The sequence below is a fragment of the Citrus clementina genome, unplaced genomic scaffold (genome assembly GCF_000493195.1).
Source record: "Citrus clementina cultivar Clemenules unplaced genomic scaffold, Citrus_clementina_v1.0 scaffold_9, whole genome shotgun sequence".
Taxonomy (NCBI): domain Eukaryota; kingdom Viridiplantae; phylum Streptophyta; class Magnoliopsida; order Sapindales; family Rutaceae; genus Citrus; species Citrus x clementina.
In genome coordinates, this window is record NW_006261964.1 from 19524877 (window position 1) to 19538769 (window position 13893).

Sequence of the window (13893 nt, forward strand, 5' to 3'; positions counted from 1 at the left end):
CTTTTTCTTTATTTTTATTCGTTTTGTTCCCATTTATTTTTGGCTCTTTGCATGTATGGTCGAAGGTCATTATTACCTAGTCTTGAACCTATAGACCTTGAACTTGAGAAAACACTTCGCACACACAAACAAGTTAAAAATAAAATGGATTTACAAGCACCACAGGAGAGGCCATTTAAGGACTATTTTAGTCCCTTAGTTAATTTGAGCACATCCTGCATAAGATACCCAAATGTAGTTGCTAGGAGTTTTGAACTAAAACCTAGTGTGCTAAATTGTCTTCCAATATTCTATGGCCTAGAAAATGAGGACCCATATAATCATCTGAATGATTTTCATGCTATTTGTCAAACATTTAAATATGAAAATTTTTCAGACGATGATGTTAAACTTAGACTATTCCCATTTTCTTTAAAGGATAGAGCTCGTTCATGGCTTAATACATTGCTTGCTAATAGCATTGCATCATGGCAACAAATGGTAACAAAATTTTTGAATAAATATTTTCCAGTGCATAAAACCAATGCTATTCACAGGGAAATTTCAAAGTTTACACAGAGAGAAAACGAGCAATTTTTTGAAGCATGGGAGCGATTCAATGGGCTACTCTTGAAGTGTCCACATCATGGGTACGAAAAATGGCACCAATGCCAATACTTTTTGGGGGGATTACTACCAAATGTGCAAGAATGACTAATGGCAACAAGTGGAGGAGAGCTAATGTCAAAAAGTGCATTAGAGATTTGGGAATTCTTCCAGCGACAAGCATATAATTCCCAACAACGGAGTCGATCACTCAGGAATACTAGAAGAATTAAGGGAGTAAATGAGGTTCAAATTGGCGAGTCAACTTCGGGAATCAAAGAAGTCAAGGAGATGGCTGAAGGTCTTGCTCGACAAATAGCATCGTTATCGACTGCTAAATCAACAGAACCACATGGCCATGACTCATACTCAGATCAAGTCAATGCCATAGGTGTAATGAGAAAGCCATCAAATTACAACCTATACTCCAACACATATAACCCTGGATGGAGAGACCACCCCAATTTTTCATGGTCTCAAGGATTCCAACAGAATGGACCAGCAGCTCCAGCTCCACCAATGCAACCAATTCCTCAAATTCCTCAAGCCTCTCAGCCACCATTCAAACCATACAATCAGAACCAGAACTACTCTCAACCCAGACCATGGGAGGATGCATTCTAGAATTTCAAGAATGTTACTCACTCCACGATTGAGCAACAGAGCCGCACCATTGATGGACTACGAAATGAGTTGAGAGCAGGCTTCAACTCACAAGCTCAATCAGTTTTAAGCCTCGAGAAGATGGTGGGACAAAAAGAGAAACATTCATGTTCAAAAGAAGGCATTTTTAATAGAAAATGTTAGTTCTATACTCCAACATAAAATTCCTCTAAAATGCAAAGACCCAGGCTCCCCCACTATCTCATGTAGCATAGGAAACCACACAATTGAGAATGCTTTGTTGGATTTAAGAGCTACTGTGAATCTATTGCCTTACTCAGTATTTTTGAAACTTGGACTTGGAGAATTACACCCAACTCCAGTGGTGTTATAGCTTGCAGTTCGGTCCACGAAAATACCTCGTGGTATTGTGGAGGACGTGCTTATCTAGGTAGACAATTTTTATTTTCCTGTTGATTTCATTGTAATTGACACTCAACCAATACAGGATTCAAGGAAGCACATCCCCATTATTCTAGGCCGACCTTTCTTGGCAACTGCGGATGCTCACATTCAATGCAGGACTGAAAATATGTAGTTGTCCTTCGACAACATGACTATAGAGCTGAACATCTTCAACATTGCCAAACAACCTCACAATGCAGATAATAGAATTGTTGATGTGGATTTAATAAAAATAATAGTTGATAATACTTTTCTTTCAAACCTTAGTGATGATCCTTTACAAACATGTTTAACTCACTTTGGATTGGATTTTGATATTGACAGATCGGTCAATGAGGTCAACGCCCTACTTGACTCAGCACCATCCATGGACACTAATAAATGGAAGTCAAGAGTTGAACAACTCACACCATCAGAGAAGAAACTCATCCCATCATCAGAATCACCACCGAAACTCGAGCTCAAACCATTGCCCAACACTCTGGAATATGCATTTTTGGGAGAAGAAAGTACTCTGCCGGTAATCATCTCATCATCCTTAAATGACGAACAAAAAGGTAAGTTGTTGGATGTTTTAAGAGAGCACAAAGGAGCATTAGGATGGACCATAGCAGACATTAAAGGCATAAACCCAGTAGACTGCATGCATTACATTCACCTTGATGAAAATACTAAACCTACTAGGGAAATGCAACGTCGGTTAAATCCTAACATGAAAGACGTTGTTAAAACTGAAGCCCTTAAGCTATTAGATGCATGTATCATTTACCCAATTTCTGATAGTTCATGGGTCAGTCCTGTACAAGTTGTTCCCAAAAGTCAGGAGTCACAGTAGTTACCAATGCTGATAATGAATTGATATCTACTAGAGTAACTACATGATGGCGTGTTTGCATTGATTACAGAAAGTTGAATTTTGTCACACGTAAAGACCATTTTCATTTACCATTTATCGATCAAATGCTTGATAGATTGGTAGGCCATGAATTTTATTGCTTTCTAGATGGCTACTCAAGATATAATCAGATTCTCATAGCACCAAAAGATTAAGAGAAAACTACTTTCACTTGCCCTTTTGGCACATTTGCATATAGGAGAATGCCATTTAGATTATGTAATGCACCTGCTACATTTCAACGATGCATGTTAAGCATTTTTTCTGATATGGTTGAACGATTCTTTGAAATCTTTATGGATGATTTTTCAGTTTTTGGTGACTCGTTTGATCAATGTTTACATCATCTAACACTAGTTCTGCAGAGATGTATCGAGAAGAATTTAGTCTTAAATTGGGAGAAGTGCCATTTTATGGTAAACAAGGTATTGTTCTCGGTCACATCATTTCGAGCAAAGGTATTGAGGTTGACAAAGCCAAGGTGGATCTCATTTCTAATCTTCCTCCACCCAAAACAGTTAGAGAAGTAAGATCTTTCCTTGGGCATGCTGGTTTCTATAGACGTTTCATTGAAGATTTTAGCAAAGTTTCTAGACTCTTATGCAATTTACTTACTAAAGATGTACCTTTTGTCTTTGATGATTCATGTCTTGTGGCATTTGAAAAGTTAAAGCAGTTGTTGACAAGATCACCCATCATTCAGCCCTCAAATTGGAGCTTAGCATTTGAGCTCATATGTGATGCATCTGATTATGCAGTAGGAGCAGTATTAGGACAAAGAGTTGATCGAATTCCCCATGTTATTTACTATGCTAGTATGACATTGAATGATGCACAGTTGAACTATTCAACTACTGAAAAAAAAATGCTAGCAGTAGTGTTTGCATTGGAAAAATTTCGATCTTATCTCATTGGTTGTAAAATAATTGTATTCACAGATCATGTTGCTCTTAAATATTTTCTCACAAAGAAAGATGCAAAAGCTAGACTAATTCGTTGGGTGTTACTTTTGCAGGAATTTGACTTGGAATTCAAAGATAAGAAAGGCACAGAAAATGTTGTGGCGAACCACCTCTCTCGTCTCCATTTTGACACAATTACAGAGCCATTAATATTGAATGAGTTATTTCCAGATGAACAATTAATGAGTGTGGAAGTATTACCATGGTATGATGATATCGTTAATTATCTTGTTACAGGTCAACTTCCAGAGCATTGGACCAAGCAAGACAAGGCTAAATTCTTTGCGGAAATAAAGAATTTCTTTTGGGATGACCCGTATTTGTTCAAGTATTGTGCATATCAAATTGTTAGACGATGTGTCCCAGAAAGTAAAATTCATAATATTCTTTCATTCTGCCATGAGCAAACTTGTGGAGGCCATTTCAGTGCTAAGAAAACAGCAACTAAAGTTTTACAATGTGGTTTCTATTGGCCAACTATATTTCGAGACGCTTACACTTTCTGTTCTTTATGTGATAGGTGTCAACGAATGGGGAGCATTACGCGAAGGAACATGATGCCACTAAATCTAATTTTAGTGGTTGAGATTTTTGATGTATGGGGTATCGACTTCATGGGACCCTTTCCCCCTTCTTTTGGCCATCAATACATATTGGTTGCTGTTGACTACGTATCCAAATGGGTAGAAGCAATTCCATGTAGAACGAATGATCACAATGTGGGGATAGGATTTTTTAAAAGCAACATTGTTTCACGCTTTGGATTCCCTCAAGCAATAATCAGTGATGGTGGTGCCCACTTTTGTAACAAAGCATTCAAAGCTCTTTTGACAAAGTATTCAATCACTCACAAAGTGGCAACCCCATATCATCCGCAAACCAGTGGCCAAGTTGAGATCTCCAATCGAGAAATAAAGGACATATTAGCAAAGGCGGTGAGGTCGGACAGAAAAAATTAGTCATTAAGACTTGATGATGCATTATGGGCATATAGAACGGCTTTCAAGACCCCGATTGGGATGTCACCCTACAGGCTAGTGTATGGAAAAGCTTACCACCTACCTGTGGAACTCGAGCATCGTGCGTATTGGGCCATCAAGAAATTCAACTTTGACATGCAGCAAGCCAGCTCAGAAAGAAGATTACAACTGGCAGAACTTGACGCATACGAAAATGCCAAGATTTACAAGCAACTGATGAAAGTCTTCTACGACAAGCAAATTATGAGAAAATCTTTCACTCCAGGTCAGAAAGTGCTTTTATTCAATTCTCGCTTGCACTTATTCCCAGGTAAGTTACGCTCTCGATGGTCTGGTCCCTTTATTGTTCATACTGTTTTTCCACATGGGCAATTGAAATTAAGGACTCAAAGAACGGTGTCACGTTTAAAGTTAATGGTCAAAGATTAAAGCCATATCTAGAGTACCAACCACATGAAGAAGACACCGAAATAAATTTGAGTGACCCACCAGATTTGAATTGATTTTTTTTTCTTTCTTTTCGTTGATTTGATTTTTCTTTCTTTCTTTTTATTATTCTTTTGCTAATTGAAATTATTTTTGCATAAGTGTGTTTGTTTTACCATTAAGTTTTCTCTTATCATTGTTAATCATGAGTACCATACTTAGATCGTTCCTCCTGAACATTCTTAAACCACTTCAACGTGTCAAAACTCATCTCAAAAGGAAAATTCAATTTTGTAAAACACATCGTATTTGGACTCTGCAACCACCAGAGTTAGTATCCTATGTTGAGGGTTTAGAAAGTCAACTCAGAGACATTGAGAGAAGTGTTTACGACATCCAGTTGGAGCTTGAGGTAAATTCAATAAGAGGACGATTTTAATTTTCTTTGTGTGTTTTAATTTGTTTTTCTGTTTGTGCGCTTTAGTTTGTTACCCCGGTGAAGTGGCGGATAACGGTACTCCGTGACAATCAAGTCGGTTACTTCAGTTTCCCATAATAACTGATATTCTGAGGTGAAGGTATGGACAGAAATGAGATTCTAGCGAAGCTTCACAAGCGATTCCCTTCACTTCCTCAGAATGCCCTCCTTACAATCTATAAAGCCCGGTCCGAACGCATGCGATTACTCATGAGGAATAACATACCTGCTGACATCCAAAATTTATTGCATACATGCCTGGTTGTGGTAAAGGAAATTATGCAAGAAAATGACAAGCTCGAAAAATTTATGTTGCTTGTCATAAGTGTGCCAGAATGAGTTGCGATAAAAACCCATGTTCTTTAGGAATGGTGTCTGATAACAGGGAAGATAAGATTCAATTCATTAGGGATGGCTTGAATAAGGAGTCATTGGATGATATCCTTCTGTCTCTTGAAACGCATCCCAGTGGATATGTGCAAAGAGCAATTCTCCAGTTATGACCATTATTCCAGAAAGAGCATGCACGATATAGTCTCGGGAATCTGACTATAAACGACCTTGTTTGCCAGTTTATAAGAAAAATAGATGGGAAGCCTATCCTCGACCCATAGAGAGCGTTCAAGCCGTTTCTGGACGTAAAACCAGAGGAAGATGTGAGCCACAGTCGCAACTACCTATAAATATCCTTTTACTTCACTGTTATTTTATTTCACTATTGTTTTATCTTTTCCATTATTGTCATTAATAATTTTATTTGACCATTGTTTCTTTTTCTTTTTACTGTTTTCTTTTTTACTCGCAAGCCATGTGCTTTACGCGTTATTTGACACTGACATGCCACCTCATACATAGTTGTGACCCACTGTCACCTTATAACCCACTGTCACCAAGATTCTTAAATAAAACTTTTTGTTAAGCACTAACAAATTATTTTTGAGAAATATTCCAATGGAAACTACTCCCAATAGACAATTCAAGAACATTTGTCTGCTTTTTGGATTTAACTATGGCAAACATAAAGAGTTCGTTGAGGCAGCCGTAGATCTTGGTCGAAGCATAGCAGAGAGAAAATTACACTTGGTGTATGGAGGAGGTAACCGAGGGTTATCAAAATTGGTTTCAGAAGCTGCTTTTGTCAGAGGAAGCCAAGTGTTAGGCATCATCCCAAGAGTCCTAAAACCTTTGGGCAGTTTGTCTGACTCACCGACTGGAGAAGAATTAGTCGTCTCAGGTGTGCAAGAAAGAATAATTGAAATGCTTAATCATGCTGATGCTTTTATTTTCCTTCCAAGAGATCTTGCAACACTAGAGGCACTTATCACACTAGCATCTTGGGCCCATCTGCACATTCACCAGAAACCCATTGGTTTGTTAAATGTCAATAATTTTTATGATGGCTTTATCGCATTTCTTAACCATGCAATAAAAAACTATTTCATTCCTTCCAATGCCAAAAAGTTTTTTATTTGTGCTCACACTGCTAATGAGCTACTTGATTTGTTACAAACTAATAGACCGGAGCCAGACCCCTGGACCTTTGTGTTGGAGCGTCCAAATAATGATGGTAACAGTAGCCGCAGTAAAAAATACAAATTAGATTTAACTCTCCACCTGTAAATATTTTCTTCTGTATTGCACCACCCAGGTGATGTCTTCTAAACTCTACTTCTTTCCTTTCAAACATTGAGGACAATGTTTCGTTCTGGTTGGGGGAGGGAATAGTCGACAATTGTGGAATCTTGGTTAAGTTTTTACTGATTTTTTGTTGTAGAAACTAACTGTTGCTAACTTTTTGTGTTGAAGATGGCTGAATATGGAGTGTAGTGACTCTAGAAACGCATCTTCATCATTTAAAAAAATTAAAAAAAAATTCAGACATTTTCTTTTTCTTTATTAAGCTTTGATATTCATTTTTCTTCTTCTTTTTAATTTCTCCTTTATAAATATATATTTTCAAATTTTTTAGTCAAAGATGGCTGAATATGAAGTGTAGTGCCTCTAGAAACACATCTTCTTAGTTAAAAAAAAAAAGAAACCATTTTCTTTTTCTATCATTTTAAGTGTAACTTTTCTAATTAGTTTTTCTGCATCATTTTCACATTTCTACATGCATATTTTCATTTCATGTTTAGAATAGGTTGGGGGGTAGAATGTTGTTTTAAAAAAAAATTGTGTGATTTGTTTTAACATTAGATGACATGATGAATTTAAAATTTTAGTATTTGTATTATCTTTGGTCTTAAGTGATGTTACGCTATGTTTGCTAGTCTACATGTTGATGTCGGAGACAAATATAAGTTGCTTGAAGGAATGAACATGTCATAATAAGTACCAAGTGAGTTTTTTAGCCTATTATTTTTCTTGGAGAGTAACCTTTTTGCCCATTCTTTATACAGCTTAGCAGTTTATTATTTTATACACGATCTCTAGATTTTTTTTGAGTTAACCCTAAAAACAAAATTGTAAAAAAAAAAGAAAAAAATATGTGTGTTGCTATATTTGGAGGCCCATTTAACTAGTAGATATGGAAGATTATTTAGAGCCCTAAAAGACGATGGAAATGCCATCTTTGATCCGTTTGAGCCTTTCTAGCCATCCCTTTTATGAAATATCCATAGTTAACCCTTTTGAGCAAACTTATCATCTTGACCCACTCCGATTTGGAGTATTACTCAATATCTTACAAGTTCCATCACCTATTTATGTTTGAGAAAAATGTAAATAATTATTTTGTTCAGTGAAATTATGCCAAACAAAAGCAAAAAAAAATAAATTGTTGTTTAAAAAAAACAATAATAGGTGAAATCCACCTTGTAACTTCCAAAAAATAAAAATAAAAATTAAAAAAAATTCTCTACATTTTTTTCTCAAACATATACTTTGTTTTCCTTATTTCCCCTCCTTTGTTAGCCATGTCCCTAACCTATGTTACGTCCTAATAAAAGTCCTTCTTGATTTTAGGGAACTATAGGTTGAAGTAGAAGCTAGTTATATGGGCTAAAAAGATGTAGTGGTGCATAAAAAATAAATAAATAAATAAATTGGGTTGACTAGCATTTTTATTTGACTTGAGATCGTATTATTTCTAAGCTGAAGGCATATTTCTTTCATTTTGGTGAGAGTATGTGATATCACTTCTTTATTATTTTCTCTCAATTACCATTCATTGGAGTGACTATTTTTTGGGTTTAATTTCTTTGTGAGAGTGTCACTACCTCCAGTGAGATTTTGAGGTTTGACATGTCATTCTTGAAAGTAGCTATGACAAAGTCTACTGGGCTGATTCATGTAGATGGTTGATGTGGGTGTGATATTTCTTTAGACTGGAGATAATGCTTATACTTTTATTTGTTTGTTATCATTAGTCTGATTGAATAAACACGTGTTTAAAAAAAATCAAAAAATCATTTTGGATTTGAATTTTGTTTTCGCTTTATTTGCTAGGGACTAGCAATAAGCTGGTTGGGGGGTGTGTTGAGTGTTAGAAAATGTATACTTATAAACGAGAAAATCATCATTTTACATTTCAAGTCTTACTAGCACCCTTACTTTTATATATTTAAGCTTCTTGTGATTTAATTACGTGTGTTTTATTTTAATTAAGTATTTTATGTATTTTAGGGGCATCATAGTCATTTCACAATGAACGAGAAATCATACGGTAAAACAGACATCACTTTTGAACTCAGGACAGTCGAAAACCCTAGGAGGAGTATAAAAGGAAAAATGTCACTGTTCACATGTACGGTATTGTCTACGTTACTGTTCATGACACTGTTCACATAGACGAAACGATGACGTAGCATTGACCGATGATGTGGCATTGATTGATGAGGTGTCACGATCCTATTGGACTAAAATTCTTATGTACTGTTGATCGATGACGTGGCAGCATATCAGTGGACCAAAAATCTCGCGTACGGTACATGCATTACACATGATTATTTTCAACCAAACCGCGTCACTGTTCAAGCCGAGTCAAACCGTGTTACTGGTCAAACCGCGTGGTCAAACTGTGTACTGTTGATTGATGACGTGGCGCAATCTTGAGCGTCCGAAATATTTTTGATCCAATGGCCATGATTTACTCAATGTATCCATAAAAAGGGGGCTCTCCCCCCTAATTGGATAGCTCTGAATCCATTTTTTGTAATTCCTTCTCCATCTTGTATTGTCTACGTATTTTAATAAATTCCCATTTTACCCCTAGTTCAATTATGAGTAGCTAATTTTCTTTCAAACTTGGGTTGAAGGTGAAGTCTCAACATGTGTCATGGGCTTTATTTGGTAAATTTATTTTCTTTTCCACTCTAATTTTTGTGGATGATTTGACTTTTCATCAACAAATAATAATAATATTGTCTAGATACCGCCCTGGTTTCACCGGCGCCCTAGTACAAGGTTATTATTATTTGGCACGATAAGCCCTTAGCACCATATTGATTAGAGTGTAGTTCATGAGGTGTGGATTCCCTCCTCATGATTTAATTGGCACTAATAAGGAATATTTAGCCTATGGTGCATGTTGATGAGGATCCAGATACTCAACCGCTTCAATTATAATAGTTTCCACTTTAATTTAATTTCATCATTCCAATTTAAATTCTAAGATAGTCTAAATCACTTTCACCACAAATCTAACCACCCATTTAGAAAAATTAATTCTACACACAATTAAAATCCACCTCCTTGTGGGATCGACACTCGTCACCATTGATCTATTCTACAATAAATTCGTGCACTTGCGAGTTCAATAAAATTTGCACAACAATTACCATCAAAGAATGGTGGCCTAGTTGTAGATTGTCTTTCCCTAAAGGTAGAGTCATTTTGGGTTGCCATTGATCTTTTGCTCTAGACGGTTAAGTCCTAACAAGAGAATCTTGCTCTGATACCAAATGAAATACTAGTTATGCAACTCAAGAGGGGGGGTGAATTGGGTTTTTAAAACTTAAGCTAAGCAAACCACACAACAATTCAATCTATTGCCTTAATAAAATAAAAAACAATAAATTTAATAAATCACAATAATAAAAGACTAAGGGAAGAGAGAGCAAACACAATGATTTTTATGTGGTTTAGCAATCCCCGCCAACGTCCACGCCTCCAACTACATGATTTTTAGTGATTTTTATATAAAGCCAAAAATTAAAAAATTAAAAATACAGAAACTACACATATATATATATATATGTGTGTGTGTAGTAATAAAAATTCATAGAATTTTCAAAAGTCGTTTGAGTTATGAAATAAATTATAGAACTGTGAATTACTGATGAAAATCAAAATTTTCCAGCATCAGTGTTCCAACTTCGAAAAATCAAAACAATTTATATAAAATGAGTTTTTGAACAATAAATGTACATATAGAAAGATAAAGATGTCTAGTTTAATAATCTGTAAAGTTTTATGCATGAAACTCGATTAAAACAGCAGTCATATGAAGTTCAATCTATACTGTTCACAGTTTCCAGGATTCATAACAACATTACTTCCACTCAAACACACATAAATTAATACACGATCATACTTTTCACAATTTTATAAATACAACACATACAGAATCATTCAATCAATCACATAAAAATCACAATCAAAATTAAAAGTTTAAAGGCTTATAAATTCTTTCGTACCTTCAAGACAAAATCCAAACTCAAGAACTCCTTTAATGGAGAATAGGAATACAATCAAAATCTTCTCTTTTTCTTATTCAAAAATATGAATTCACTCTTTATGCGACTACTGTATTCTTTTCTTTATTCGCCTCTAGGGTTTTGAAAAACAAAATAATGTCGAGGAGGTATTTATAGGCCAAAGCCTTTTTAAAACCCTTACCCATTAAGGAAACTTTTTTTAAAATAGGGTATTGAATAAATAAATAAATAATAAAAACAACGGTTATTTCAGGTAGAATATAAGACTTATAAGCATATAATTAAAACCAATAAACTTAACCTCACTTGAGATAGTAATTAAATCCATAATTCGAATACCTAAGATTCACCCATCATTTTAGCTTAGAAAATTAACCACTCATATTGGCAAGCAAAATACTCATTCTTTTTATAAATTTGTAAAAGTGTAATTAAAAAAAGGGAAAACCAAAGAGAAGAGAAAAATCTCTTTTTATTGACTACACTTTTTCCTTAAAAATCACTATAGATTTACACCAAATTTCTCTATAAAACTCAAATAAAAATCCACACATTCATTTATAAGCTTTCCTGCCTTTATATAGGTAAATTCTTATTTGATTAGGTGTGGGCATTTACATGATATGCTAATGAGCTTACAAACACAACAATTAGATGAGCTCTACTAATACAATCTCGGGGCATAAAATTATAACCATTGTAATGCATTATGGAATGTCGCATTCAATATAATCAATGGATACAACTGAAGTCAAACCATTGGATCTTTTGTCAAAGTGGATGAACTACTAAATTGACAAGTGTTAAATCTAGTACAATGAGATGTATGTGAGCTTAAAAACATGGCACAATCTCAACCTTTCAAAATTAATGTTGGATCAAAGCCTAGCAATTCTTCCAAAGGCTTTCAAGTCTTTGTAATCTAAATTTCAAATCCATGTTTCAATCCAAGCACTATGAATTTAGAGATATTCCTACAAAACACAAAAAACATACTTAAAAATAAATAAAATAGCCAATTCCTAAAATGAATTAGGGATTTTGTAAATGTGATGAAATTGTTAGTTTATCAACACTTGAAATGAAATATGACAATTATAACCTTTACTAAGTATACACTTTTTAATGTCAATCAGCATTCATTTTCTCTACCCTTATCTCTTTATATTAATTCCCTTAATTATTATTGTTGAATTTTTTTTGTTGGAGTTTTTAAATTGTGTTTATTATTGAAGAAACTTTTAAAAAACCAATTGGGGTGTCTAGTTGAATTTCACTTTATCTAGATTTAAAAGATATTTTAAATATATAAAAAAATAGTAAAACTTCTCCATAAGCCTAATGTTGGAACCAAACTAACTATGTTGTGGTTAAAACTAATGCTTGGTAACAAAAATTGTTGTTTTGATTTAGTTCACCTTAATGTAGATAATATAGAAGTAAAGCATACACTATTACATAAATTATTAATGAATAGGCTATAAATATTTTAGCTTTAACAAGATGTTGTTCATGCTGGCAAGTGATTACGTCCCCGCAACTTCAAAGATATGGTAATAACACTAAAGAATAAATCGTTGTCCCAATTGATTTTAGAAAAATATTTTAATCTTAAATCCTTTAATCTAACATAACATATAGTTTTTGTAATAGACAGATAATTATTACTATTTAGAGTCCAGTTCTTTTAGATGGGATATGAAAAAATTATAATTTATTATTATATAGAGTTTATTTTTATTTTTAATTGGCCTAAATTGGGAAAAGAATTTTTTATTACTACATGGAGATTATTCATATAAAGAGTATCACAATACAAAGGTTTTACTAAAAGGGTGTTACTGCAATAGAAATTTTTATTAACAAATGGGTTTAAAGAGTATGTACACGAGTTCAAATAGCCTCGCCATTTGAACCACTTGCATGTTTGTTTTATCACTTTTTATGTCTGATTACAAGTGTTTAAATGTTTGTTTTCGTAAATAAAAATACATGAAAATTAGTAATTACCCTTTCAAGAATTACATACATTTTAAATTTTATAAGTTAAATATTTTCATGAAATCTAAATAAATTTATTGACATTTTAAAAAGGTATTATTCAATTTTTCAAAACCAACATTTTTTAAAATATAATTAAATGGAGATAAAAGTGAGAACAATTTGACTTTTGAGAAAAATCCAATGGAAGAAAAAGTCATTATTCTATCTCTTTCTTTTTTTCATTTTAATATGCCACCTTAGCTTCTTGTTGAATGAGTTATATATGTAATAAGAGTTTTGATGGTACAAAAGTAATTATCTCAGCCCTTAAATTGAACCAAATAAATGGCCAGATTTTGATGTCAAGATTTAAATTCGAATCTTCAGTTCAAATATCACCTTCCTATATACTTTGCTCTCTCCCTTAGTTTTGACTTCTCCAATCAACAAACAATCCAAGAGTTTGATCCTAAACTGTAGTTGTTGCTGACATTAATTTCAACTATAAAGAAAATTCTTTGACATAAAAAATAATACAGGCAAAATATGCCAAAAAAAATACAGGCAAAAGTAAAATTAACTTGTTGACAACAAAAAATGAATTTTGATTACTTCTTCTGAAAGAATTTTGATTTTTTTCTTTGACATAAAAATAGCATAGCCGAATCCATTGAAAATTATAAGTACTTTATTTGGAGATGGTCACCTACTGACAAAGAATTTAAATTTTGCATACTTCTATGAAGAAATTAATAGTCAACTATGAAATATTTTTCTTTTAACAAAGATTTCTTTTTTAAGAATATGAACCATGAACTTAATTTTCAATTACTTTGGTAATTGCCAATAGATTGGCTCT

General features: G+C 33.9%; 1 non-coding gene across 1 annotated transcript; it reads right to left on the minus strand.

The window, feature by feature from the left end:
* Positions 1–528: 528 nt before the first annotated feature.
* LOC112101606 lies at positions 529–632 on the minus strand. The gene has a single exon (XR_002907631.1). It is a non-coding gene; the product is annotated as a small nucleolar RNA R71 (small nucleolar RNA).
* Positions 633–13893: the final 13261 nt, after the last annotated feature.